Genomic DNA, 15042 nt, shown 5'->3' on the forward strand with positions numbered 1-15042 from the left:
ATACGTGTCTATGGTATCTCAAGATTACATAATATACAATACAAGTTGATTAAGTTATGGTTGGAATAGATTTGTTACCAATTTTCACGTAGCTAAAATGAGAAAAATTATCCAATCTTGTTTTACCCATAACTTCTTCATTTTAAATCCGTTTTGAGTGAATCAAATTGCTATGGTTTCATATTGAACTCTATTTTATGAATCTAAACAGAAAAGTATAGGTTTATAGTCGGAAAAATAAGTTACAAGTCGTTTTTGTAAAGGTAGTCATTTAAGTTGAAAGAACGACGTCTAGATGACCATTTTAGAAAACATACTTCCACTTTGAGTTTAACCATAATTTTTGGATATAGTTTCATGTTCATAATAAAAATCATTTTCTCAGAATAACAACTTTTAAATCAAAGTTTATCATAGTTTTTAATTAACTAACCCAAAACAGCCCGCGGTGTTACTACGACGGCGTAAATCCGGTTTTACGGTGTTTTTCGTGTTTCCAGGTTTTAAATCATTAAGTTAGCATATCATATAGATATAGAACATGTGTTTAGTTTATTTTAAAAGTCAAGTTAGAAGGATTAACTTTTGTTTGCGAACAAGTTTAGAATTAACTATACTATGTTCTAGTGATTACAAGTTTAAACCTTCGAATAAGATAGCTTTATATATATGAATCGAATGATGTTATGAACATCATTACTACCTTAATTTCCTTGGATAAACCTACTGGAAAAGAGAAAAATGGATCTAGCTTCAATGGATCCTTGGATGGCTCGAAGTTCTTGAAGCAGAATCATGACACGAAAACAAGTTCAAGTAAGATCATCACTTGAAATAAGATTGTTATAGTTATAGAAATTGAACCAAAGTTTGAATATGATTATTACCTTGTATTAGAATGATAACCTACTGTAAGAAACAAAGATTTCTTGAGGTTGGATGATCACCTTACAAGATTGGAAGTGAGCTAGCAAACTTGAAAGTATTCTTGATTTTATGAAACTAGAACTTTTGGAATTTATGAAGAACACTTAGAACTTGAAGATAGAACTTGAGAGAGATCAATTAGATGAAGAAAATTGAAGAATGAAAGTGTTTGTAGGTGTTTTTGGTCGTTGGTGTATGGATTAGATATAAAGGATATGTAATTTTGTTTTCATGTAAATAAGTCATGAATGATTACTCATATTTTTGTAATTTTATGAGATATTTCATGCTAGTTGCCAAATGATGGTTCCCACATGTGTTAGGTGACTCACATGGGCTGCTAATAGCTGATCATTGGAGTGTATATACCAATAGTACATACATCTAAAAGCTGTGTATTGTACGAGTACGAATACGGGTGCATACGAGTAGAATTGTTGATGAAACTGAACGAGGATGTAATTGTAAGCATTTTTGTTAAGTAGAAGTATTTTGATAAGTGTATTGAAGTCTTTCAAAAGTGTATAAATACATATTAAAACACTACATGTATATACATTTTAACTGAGTCGTTAAGTCATCGTTAGTCGTTACATGTAAGTGTTGTTTTGAAACCTTTAGGTTAACGATCTTGTTAAATGTTGTTAACCCAATGTTTATAATATCAAATGAGATTTTAAATTATTATATTATCATGATATTATCATGTATGAATATCTCTTAATATGATATATATACATTAAATGTCTTTACAACGATAATCGTTACATATATGTCTCGTTTAAAAATCATTAAGTTAGTAGTCTTGTTTTTACATATGTAGTTCATTGTTAATATACTTTATGATATGTTTTCTTATCATAGTATCATGTTAACTATATATATATATATATATATATATATATATATATATCCATATATATGTCATCATATAGTTTTTACAAGTTTTAACGTTCGTGAATCACCGATCAACTTGGGTGGTCAATTGTCTATATGAAACATATTTCAATTAATCAAGTCTTAACAAGTTTAATTGCTTAACATGTTGGAAATATTTAATCATGTAAATATCAATCTCAATTAATATATATAAACATGGAAAAGTTCGGGTCACTACACCTTTGGCCATGAAAACCCCTCGTGATGTGCTACTGCTCGAAACCACCACCGTTTAACCATTTAACTGCTGCAAATCACCTTCTGTCGCTGTTGGGTGTTCCTATTGTCGAAAACCATGAAACTAATACCATCTCCATCGAATTATCGAGTGCTCCTACTGCGGTATATATATATATTTTTTTTCTTTCAAACATGTAATAAAGAGGAGAATTATAATAAGAATGATGATGATGCAACGTGATATTTGATGATGGATGGGATGTTATTCAATTAAGTTATTATTAGTGGGATTGTTAAGATTTTGGTAGGGTTGATTGGTCACATACACTCCACTAGTTCATTGTTTTATTTTTAAAAAGAAAAAGTAACCGAAATTTGTTGAATTGATGCAAACCAGTCGATTAACTTGATTGAATTGGGGCCGTTTTATATGATTGGGCCGTGATTTGATTGTTCACTGTTGGGCCGAGACATATGGGCCGAGTTCCCTTGTTCCTTGTTGGGTCATTACTAGTTTCATTAGCTTTTAAGGAAAACTCGAGTCATGTATTTGCTAACTCCTCGTTTCTGTCTTTCTGGTTACTGTCGGTGACAACACACAAACACACACTTGTTTAAGGTGATGATGGCGGAGGTAAATAGCATATGAGATGATTACGAATGGGTTATGATCACCAGGTGAAAGGATTAAGATTATGACTTTGATTATGATTAAGTTCAAGATATTAGTGATTATGATAATATTAGATTAGATAAAGATGAGGTACATAAAGCGATTATGATGTTTATGATGCTCGATGATGATCATGGTTGGTGATTATGATCAATGATAAGTAGATGATGATGATGTTGGTTTATGAAAAATAAAAACAGATAAAGGTTTAAAATAATTTAGGGAGATAATTAAAACAGAAAAGTTGAGACAGTGTAATGGTTTAAGGGTGTATTTGTTTAAAGGAGAAGTCCTAAGTTCGAGCCTTGTCTGGGGCATTTCTTTTTGGGAAAAGCTTTAAAGGTAGTTTTATTATTATTATTATTATTATTATTATTATTATTATTATTATTATTATTATTATTATTATTATTATTATTATTATTATTATTATTATTATTATTATTATTATTATTATTATTATTATTATTATTATTATTATTATTATTATTGCTATTGTTATTATTATTAGTAATAGTATTATAACTATTATTATTATCATTATTATATTATTATTATTACTAATACAAGTATTAAATATCATTTATTATTATTATTATTATTATTAAATTATTAAGTATTATTATCTTTGTTATCATTATTATTATTTTAACAACTATAGTATTATTAAAAGAATCATTTTTAGTAAGAATATTATTATTATTATTATTATAAGTAGTAGTATTATTATCATTATAAGCAAATACAATTTTTATTACCATTATTGATATGATGTTACTAAATAAATAATTTGTATATAAAAATATATTTTTATTAATATTACAGATAAGCATGTGTTGTTCATATATTTTTTTATTATAAATATTCATATATAACAAATTAGGTATTTTTGATATAATATTAATCATATATAGATATTAATATAACTATACAAAAATTAATCATTTTAAATATATACACAAATTAAATATATGAAATATATAAATTAAGATAGAATATATCAATTTGTTCTATTACAATTATATGTGTTAATAAATATATAAATGATATAGGTTCGTGAATCCGAGGCCAACCCTATACTTATTCAATGTCGTTCTATGTATTTTTACTACAAAATACAGTATGGTGAGTTTCATTTGCTCCCTTTTACTCTTTACATTTTTGGGACTGAGAATACATGCGCTGTTTTTTTACAACTGCTTTATTAAATGCTTTTGAAATATATTTTGAACTGCGAATACATGAAATGCTTTTATAAATGTTTGACTAGATAGACACAAGCAAAACATTCCTCAAATGAATTATTATGCAGACAGAAGTTTTGCGGATTATTGTTGAATTATGTGGACATGATAATTGCCACCATTGAATTATGTGGACATGATAATTGCCACCATTGAATTATGTGGACATGATAATTGCCACCAATTAATATGAATGTTATGTATCGGGAGAATATTTTTATACACAGGTTATGTGTATGTTATTTTTGTGCACAAGATATGTGTACGGTTACTAAGATTTATGAAAATGATTTTGTACACGAGAAATGTGTACTGTATTTAAAAGATATCGCATGTACATTACAGGTGGGTATAGGATTCGAGCCCATTTGTACTATGCAGGATTTAAATCTTGTGGTCTATCAAAATGATGAATTTTATTATTTTATGATAAACCTATGAACTCACCAACCTTTTGGTTGACACTTGAAAGCATGTTTATTCTCAGGTATAAAAGAAATCTTCCGCTGTGCATTTACTCATTGTAAATACATTTTTGGAGTCGATCATCGCAATGGAACCAGATGTTGGTGACTTCGTCCAGACGGATTAGGACGGGGTATGACATGTGGTATCAAAGCGGTGGTCTTAGAGAACCAGGTCTTGCATTAGTGAGTCTAACTGATAGTCGTTAGGATGCATTAGTGAGTCTGGACTTCGACCATGTCTGCATGTCAAAATTCGTATCTTAGCGTATCTGCTAATTCATATCTTAGCATATCTTGTACTATAGACTTTGTCTGACAACTTTCGTAGATTCCTCCGTAACATATGGGATTTTAGTATTGTATATGCATGTGTGAATTATGTATTGCAGGGTACTAATCTACATCCTATAATCTGTTTCTTATCGAAAATACTTCATCTGATCGTACGAGATGAATCCCTCAACCAGTTCGAGTCCCTCAGACTTCGATAGCTAATCCGATAGTTATTCCGACAGCTATTCCGACATGGATGTTCACCTAAGCTCCGGAAGCAACGTCACCAGAATGAATCAACCAATCAATCATCCCCAATTCATCTGATGGGTTCGTAGTCGACTTAACCGATGGAGACGAGAGGAAGGCAATCCTTTCCACCCACCAACCGAATTTACCTCTTGGCAATGAACCTGAAGCACTTACCGGCGAACCAGTCTGAAACACCATTTTCACCCCCCATTTCCCGAATATCTCACCATGATTGTATTCTATCTAAAATTCTAAACCTTATTCATCCGCTCGTACCGACCAACAATCATCCCGGAATAATAGAAGAAGTCAACGAACTTCGCGCTCGAGTAATCAATCTGGAGAATATGGTGCAAAAATTACCAGCTTCAACAACATCACCGGCACTAACAGTACCATCAATAACAACACCAGTGCCATCAACAACCCATGCCTCGACGTCTCATTCTATACCTTGAGTACAATTATCGTTCTACGTATCGTTCTACATCATTTATCTTCGTTCGGCAGGGCGATTATGTAATCTCTAATGTTTTAGAGATTATATATTCTTGTTCCAACTGTAAATCAAATGAGTTTAATATCATATTGACTCATTAAATTCATGATTACATCTGAAGAAAATATATATGTATATATATTTTCATAAAGATTGTAATTAAAAATTCTTGTATACAAACTGTTAATGGTGAAAATATTTTAACGGGTAGGTATACCCGAGGAATATTTAGATTTCACATTAATAAGTTACACTGTACATTCTTCGAATCTAATTCAACAGTCGTTTACTATACTACTTACGTCCACCGATATATAAATCCATTCACCACAGAATAACCATATTCATCCAATTTCATATTCGGATTTTGATTTATCAAAAAAAAAAAAATCAAGTGGCATAATGAAGGAAACATTTGACAAAAATAAAATTTGTTAGAAACAAACAAATTAACTATGAGAAATTTTGTTAAGAATCCACGCTAACTGTTCCTAACTAATTGCTCCCAGCTAACTGATTACACTTTATTTATCGCAATTTAATTATCGCAATTTACATTCTCGCAATTTTATTTATCGTCATTTAATTTCTGTTATTTACTTTACGCACTTTATTTATCGTCATTTAATTTCTGTTATTTATTTTTACGCACTTTAAATATCAGGACACGTATACAAGGTTTTGACATATCATATCGACCCATCTATATATATTATTTGGAATAACCATAGACACTCTATATGCAGTAATGCGGGAGTTAGCTATACAGGGTTGAGGTTGATTCTATAATAATATATATACTTTGAGTTGTGATCGAGTCTGAGACGTATACGGGTCACGACACGTATTAATTAATTCGAATATTATATATTAAACTGTATATGAATTATTGGACTGTCAATGTGGACTATCAACTGTGGACTACCAACATTGAACAATTAAAATAAATTAAAATATTGACTATAACATATGAAACTAAACAATTCTTCAAGTAGCCACTTGATTTCATCTTAAACCTCATTTGTATCTTGGCGATTCCAAACTGCGTTCAAACATTTCATGATTCTTGAAAACACCTCAAACGAGAGGATGAACCAACCACACTTCATCTACGGAAGAAAAGATTTATGCATATAGTTATGCACCTGAGAAACTCTCGGCAACTGAGTAAAAGTTTAACATGTAGCCGCGTCAGATCTTTTGGCATTTAATAGCAAAAATAACTTTGCGATCCCTTTTCAAAGTAGCCAATTTTGTCACAGCTCCATCAAGACAACTTCAACTCTTCATTCAAAACAACCTTATTATAACCTTGATATATATGCGTGCTCATTTATTGTTACCAGAGAACCTTTTATATTCCACCATATTACCCTCGGCGTTTAATCATCTAAAAACACAATTCTCTTGAAACCACCACGGATTGATAATCGATGACTCGGATATATTAGCATTAAATGCAGAGGAAACAGAAAAATTATAGATGGTCTAAACGGCAAAAAGTTTGATGATAAAGAAGGGAGTGTTAGGAACGTTCGATATAAAATTTGGTACTAAAAAAATAGATTGAGCAAACCACGAAGGAGTCTCTGAACGAACCACAAGGACTAAACTTGTACAATAAGAATCCTGATGATTTTGTTTCTGATGAAATCTTTAGCGAATACCTTGCTTCTGACTCCAAACTCTTGCGGATAAATTTTCTTCAACATCCTTCGATATTAGAAATTCGAAGATATCATTGTATCTTTCATTATAAATATTCTCTATATTTTTGAAGATATTTTCATAACTATTCTTATATGAAATCATTAATCTCTTCGTGCTATCAGTGTACATCATATAGAAACTGTTAGTTTCTATATTCTGTAAACTTTCGAGCTTAATATATGAATGTTATTGAAGTAATGTTGGGAACTGATGCATGAGTTAGTATAATATAATGACACTTGATCAACGTTATTATATTACAGTAAGTCATTGCTGAGTTTTTAATGGAACGTGATGATTCACAGACTATACCGTCATCATGTGCCATGTTACACGACTCTTACATTCTATTTAATCTATAAACATATCAAGAACAAATTTTCTTGATAGCTCAAACTTTTCTCTTGAATTCTGGTAATTTGACAAATCAAGATCGTGCCGTTACAAATTTCCTTCTTAGAATGCTAACTATGTTCATTCCGAAATTCATGTCTGCGAATTCTGGACCATTACAAGAGATGTTTAATCGCAAGAAGAAGAAACGAAAGAATGAAACTCCGAATTGAAAATGGGAATATAAATCGCAGCAAATAAAAGGGAACATTAACTGTGGATGACAATGATTATAGAAGACAGAAGCAGGGACTTTGAAATATAAGGGAAGGTATAAAACACAACAACAACTCAGAAACTACAAACCGTGTATATCAATGTTTATCACAACATAAAGACACGGGAGAATTAAAAACACTATAACCCAAGGGCGAAGTAGAAAAAAAAAACATATTCCTCCGATGGAAGTTGGAAAAGGAGAATGATTGTTGCGATAATAAGAATAAGGACAAGAATTGGAACTGGATTAAGCATTTTCACAATCTTTTGGAAGCATGAACTAAGGAAGAAAGTATAGGAATGGTGAGAACAATGAAACAGAAGAGTTTAATTTATAATGGAAATATCAGACAGAGTAATCGAGGCAGATCACCGTATTTAATTATAGAGATCTGAATTATCTTACTCGCCGAAGAATCAAATCTTTTAGATTTCGAAGATTTTCTTTAAATCCCTAGAATTCCGGAATTCAACCCTAACTCTGTCAAAAGTTAAGATGAATCTTTACTTTCTTATTTCAGTCTTTAGTGATAGCTTCATTCGTACTCTTCGAATAATCAAATTGTTTTATCCATATTACTCAATGATGATAAAACTCCACTTATCAACTCATATTCGTCATAAAAACATTTTTATTGTTAGCCATGACCACCTCACTCAAATTTTGAGACGAAATTTCTTTAACGGGTAGGTACTGTGATGACCCGGGAATCTCCGGGCAAATTTAAACTTAATCTTTATATGATTTCGACACAATAAGCAAAGTCTGTAATATTGAAGTCTCGAAAATTTTGAACTATGTTCATGTATTCATTTACCCTTTGACAAATTCTGATGATTCACGAACCAGTGTTTGTAAATATGTGTATATATATATATATATATAAATATGTGTATGTATATATATAAATATTACTTGTGTATATATATTGTTATATTAAATTTAATTGTTTAAAATATATAATTAATAAATATATTTACTTAGTAAAAATTTATTATTTAAAACTGTTCTTATATATATAAAGAGCATATTGAATAAATATGATTTTGGACCTATTCTACAAACGTCTGTAACAATCGGTTGATATTTCTTTAGTGTTCATAATGATATAGTACATATGTATGAAGATTTAAAATGAAAGTTGAACTGTAAATTTATTGTGAAGATCTTAGATTTGTTAAATATATTTTTATCTTTGTAAGTTTGAATATTAGTACTCCGTACATATAAATTGGAACAGAAAATAAATATTTTTCGAACCCTTTTTATCAGGTTTCAAACAGTTAATGAGTGAAATAATTAAATATATTTAATCTAAAAATTTAAGATTTTTAGGAACACTTTTATATTTTTAACTGTTTAGCAAGGAACCACGTTATAACTCAGTCCGTGAAAATTGTCGGTACTAGAATACAAACTTACGGCTGCTATGATGATCCTAATTGAGTAATTGATTAGGTTTACTGTTTGCTTTTGCTTTTATATATCACCAACCATCTAGTCTCCGTAAATAATATATATATATATAAATATATATATATATATATATAAATATATATATATATATATATATATATATATATATATATATATATATATATATATATATATATATATATATATATATATATATATATATATATATATATATATATATATATGAAGATATTTCGTATGCCCGAGAGACATATTAAATTAACGCGGCTAATATGTTTTGATCCAAGTCGGGTCATACCCAATAACAAACTTACCAACACCTTATTCGTATTTGATTTCAACGATTGGTTCATTGATCAAATACGCGACACTTGAACTTTAAGAAAAATGGTTTTCTTAAAATATTACTTGATGTGTTTTTTTTTTATATAAATTATGGAATAATTTATATAATATGGATTTAATTATTTATAGGTAAATAATTAATAATGATTATATTACATTTTGTTATAAATTGGTTTTATATAAAATGTATATATATTTGTATGTAGAAGTTTATAAAAATGGTTTTATAAAAATTAATACCTTTTATAAAACTAATTTCCTTTTATAAACAAGTGAATATGGCATGGGAGATGGGGATATTGGGTTAATAAACTCATGCTTTTGACTACTTGGTTCCCAATATATTCATATACCCATGCCTAGCTCTCTTGGGACTTCAACACACATGCAAAACACATCTTCTACTTGTAAAAAAAAAATTCTGCACATCATTTTTCTGCTTACTGCTGCCGTGACCTTTCTAAGGTGAAGAGGGGTTCAATTTCCTTTTTTTGCAAGCTAATTCTAGTGTCTTTAAATCCTAACCAAAGTATATGGTGTTGGTGCACAAGTTTGGGGTATTATCTCTTGAGGTTTCATTGTTTTGAGGCTTCATTCATCATCATCCTTGGAGCTTGTTGCTGTCCAGAAAATAAGGTGCAAAAGAGTGGGTTTCTAGCTTAGTTAACAAGGTTGTTAAAGTTCTAAAGTCTAGCCAACTTCAAGAGTGGTGTTAATACACAATAGCTTGAGGTTCCATCATCTTCTTCTTCTTCAATATCACCCTCAATTAACTTGAGGAGGTAATAATCTTCTCCATTATTCTTATTTGTAAGTATATTTCAAGACTTGATATTAATATGGAATTTAACTAAATGGTTTAACATATAAATATGAACTTATTATCATGCTTCCGCTTTATTTAACTATCATAAAATGGTTTTATGAACAAGTAACTTAAGAACATGTTGTTTACATAGATGTTAAATTCCATCAATGGTATCTAGAGCCGAAGTCTATGAAATATGCTTCTTATTTATGGTCTTTAAAACCCACCAACTTTGCATTCTATTAACATGCATGAAAGTAGAATGTAAAAATGTTCGGGTTTGGGTGGGTTATCTTTTAGGCCGAATTTGGAGGGGTTCCAAAAGTGGTTTTGGACTTGCCATTTGGTTCATATTTGTTGTAATATTGTAGTTCACAATCAATGCCTTGACCTTATGGTGTATGCATGTGTGTTTGAATGGATATTTGTTTGGTTGAATGGTTGTAATATTCATTCAAATTTGGTTTGTAAAATTAATTATTCATTTGGCATGTAATACTAGTTTTGGTTATGTAATTTATTTTATATTTGGCATGTAAAATAGATTAGGATGTATTTTCATTTTCTAGACAAAATGTATTAGGATATATTTTGTAACAAGATGAAGATGCATGGAGATCACAAGGAAGAACACAAGAAGCATGTGGATGCAAGGTTAAGTGGGAGGTTAAAACCTCTTACTTTGTGTTTTACCCATTAACCGGTAGCATTTTGTTTTCGGCTAAACAAAATGTCTACCAAAAGGCTTGATTGTGAACATTTGTTTTGCATGCGTGGTTGTTTTAATTTCTTGTATGATTTTGGATTGTGCATGTTACTACAACAAGTTATCACACAAGTTAACCACAAGCAAAACTAAAATTTAATTGGTTGAATTATTAACAACATGAAATTTACCAAACGAAAATTTAATCGGTTAAATTGAAATGGCAAAAGGACACTAATAAATGGTTATTAAAACACATATAAAATGGTTTATATCAAAGTAATAAAATCGGCTTTATTACATGACATGAAAATGGATTTCAAATAAACCATACACTAAATGCATGTTAGTGTATGGTGCAAAAGTTTTCTCAAACTAGAATTAATGAAAACTTAAAATCCCTTATTAACAAGGCAAACAAGTTAAACGCCATCCTATTGTGTGACACTTAAAAGTATTAGGGAACTCATGATGGGATAAAGGTCACCTAACCATTATGAGCAAACTAATATGATTAAGGTAAATTTCGCATGCTTGTGGGATAAAGGTCACCTAACCACATGTATGTTAAATTTACAAGTCTATACAAATAGGACGACTTGATTTGGGAATCATGAACTTAGGGTCACCGAAGCATGAGGAACAAATAGGCGTTGATGGGATAAATATGCCATGCAAAAGGATTGCATGATCCCATACTCTAGGAGTTGCAAATGGATTGCAATTGTCATTTATTGACTACCTAGCTAAATCAAATTGCGGGATAAAGGTCACCTAACCGAAATTTGGTTTACCGTTGGATTCTAGAATTTAATAATTCAATTTGATTTAAAGGGTATTGAATGTTAAATTAAAATCGATACTTAAACGAACTTTGTTAATTTTGTAGATGGCCGCCAATAACAACAACAACATTCCAAACGCACCACTTAACCTAAACCACCTATCATTAAGGTCTCTCCTCGAGAAAGACAAACTCAACCATACTAACTTTATGGATTGGTTCCGCAATCTTCGGATTGTCCTCAAACAAGAGGATAAAGCGTATGTACTTGAGGACCCCATTCCCGATCAACCGGATGAGAATGATGTGGAAGCAATGGCCTCTTACGATAAGTATTGCCACGACTCCCTTCAAGTCTCATGCTTAATGCTTGGGACTATGATACCCGAACTCCAAAAGGATTTCGAGCATCATAGTGCATATGACATGATAACGCAATTGAAGGAGATGTTCCTCCAACAAGCGCGTGTCGAACGCTTCGAAACGGTTCGGGCGCTACATGCTTGTCGTATGGACGATACCCAATCGGTTTCATCTTATGTACTTAAGATGAAAAGCCTTATCGATCGTGCTAACCGTCTTAACCTAAACATATCCAATGAGTTAGCCACCGATCTTATCCTTAACTCCCTATCAAAAAGGTTTGATCAATTTGTAATTAATTACAATATGAATGGGATGGATAAGAGCATAGGTGAGCTTCACGGTATGCTTAGAACGGCGGAAACTAGCATGGGTAAAAGGGCTTTACCCGTGTTAGCAATCGATCAAGGTGGATCCAAAGGTAACACCTCTAAGCCAAAGGTGGCTAAGAGAAAAGGACCCGCCCATCAAGGCAAAGGGAAGGGGAAGATGGTTACCCCAACCAAGAACAAGGCTAAGAAGCAAAAGGTAGCCGAGAAGGCCAACCCCAAGGAAGACCCATGTTTCGGTTGCGGTGAAATGGGTCATTGGAAACGAAACTGTCCAGTTTACCTTAAGGAGTTGAAGGAAAAGAGGGATGCGGGGCAAACCTCAGGTAATATATATATGGTATATATTGAGCTTAATATTACTTCTTCTAATACATGGGTATTAGACACGGGATGTGGAACTCATATTTGCAATTCTTTGCAGGGGTTCAAAAGAAGTAACAAGCAAACGGGAACATCAAGTCTCTTCATGGGGAATGGAGCTAAAGTGCAAGTGAAAGCTCAAGGAGACTTTGTGTTAAAACTTCCAAGTGGCTTGGAACTTATTTTGAATGATGTTTTGTATGCACCCGACTTATGTCGAAACATTATTTCTGTTTCCCGTTTGAAACAATGTGGTTTTAATCCTAATTTTGTTAATGATGATATCCACATTTATTTAGATAATGTATTCTATTTCAAGGCTTCACCTTCAAATGGAATTTATGAATTGGTTCAAGATGACACATTATCTAGTAGCTCAATGTACCATACAAGCACCAAGAAACTCAAAAGGGATTTGAGTGATTCCTACTTATGGCATTGTCGCCTTGGTCACATAAACAAGAACCGAATGCATACACTTCAAAAGAATGGACTTTTGAAATCAAATGAAATGGATTCGTTTGATGTATGTGAATCTTGTTTACAAGGCAAGATGACTAAAGCACCTTTCAAAGGAACTTATGAAAGGGCTAAAGATTTATTGGGATTAATACATTCGGATGTGTGTGGACCCTTTAAACCCATGACTAGGAATTGTGAAAGATACTTTGTTACTTTCGTTGATGACTTTAGTCGTTTCGGATATGTCTACTTATTAAGACACAAGGACGAAACGTTTGAAGCATTCAAAGAATATCAAAACGAAGTACAAAATCAACTCAATAGGACAATTAAGGTACTTCGTACCGATAGAGGAGGTGAATACCTAAGCGATGCCTTCCAAGATCATCTTAGGAGTTGTGGGATTATCTCACAACTCACTCCACCCGGAACACCCCAACTCAATGGAGTTTCCGAAAGGAGAAACCGAACCCTAATGGATATGGTTCGATCTATGATGGCAAGAAGCTCGTTACCTCTATCATTTTGGGGTTATTGTCTAAGCTCCGCGGCTCGTATTTTAAATGTGGCCCCAACCAAGAAAGTGGAACGAACTCCTCACGAGATGTGGTTTGGAAAACCTCCTTCTCTTTCATACTTGAAAGTATGGGGATGTGAAGCTTACCCTAAGCGTTATGTAGCAAATAAGCTACATGCTCGATCCACAAAGTGTATCTTCATAGGATATCCCAAAGATGACATGGGATATTACTTCTATGATCCATCCGAGCAAACGGTATTTGTTGCTCGGAAAGCGGAATTCCTAGAAACCAAGTTCCTTATGGAAGGTGATGGTGAAAGGAAGATAGATCTTGTAGAGGTACAAGATTAAGCCGATGATACACAATTGGTTGGCACTAGTACTCAACATGAGGATGTTGAAAATGATCAAGTGGATGATCAAGGTACACAAGACGTTCGAAGATCTAGTAGGATTAGTAATCCTCCCGAGAGATATGGGTTTCTCGTGGATGGTTGCTACACGGTTGATTTGGATGAACCGACAAACTACGAAGATGCTTTATCAAGGATTGATAAAGATAAATGGCAGGAAGGCATGAACGCCGAGATGCAATCCATGTATGAAAACCAAGTGTGGGAACTTGTTGAGCAACCTCCTAGCTCTAAGCTAGTTGATTGCAAATGGCTTTTCAAGAAGAAAACCGACATACATGGAAACTTGGATACATACAAAGCTAGACTTGTAGCAAAAGGTTTCACTCAAACTCAAGGGGTTGATTATGATGAAACTTTTTCGCCTGTGGCAATGCTAAAGTCTATTAGGATATTATTTGCCATTGCTGCTCATTATGATTACGAAATATGGCAAATGGATGTCAAGACCGCTTTCCTGAATGGATATCTTATGGAAGATGTCTATATGGTTCAGCCTGAAGGTTTTGTTAATTCAAAATATCCTAAAAAGGTATGCAAGTTAAAGAAGTCAATCTACGGATTGAAACAAGCATCTAGAATGTGGAATCATCGTTTTAATGAGGAAGCCGAGAAATTTGGCTTCATTAAAAACGGTGATGAAGCTTGTGTATATAAGAAAGCTAGTGGGAGCACTATCATGTTCCTTGTACCATATGTGGATGATATATTATTATTTGGGAATGATATTACCAC

Source organism: Rutidosis leptorrhynchoides, chromosome 5 (assembly GCF_046630445.1).
Source record: "Rutidosis leptorrhynchoides isolate AG116_Rl617_1_P2 chromosome 5, CSIRO_AGI_Rlap_v1, whole genome shotgun sequence".
Taxonomy (NCBI): Eukaryota; Viridiplantae; Streptophyta; class Magnoliopsida; order Asterales; family Asteraceae; genus Rutidosis; species Rutidosis leptorrhynchoides.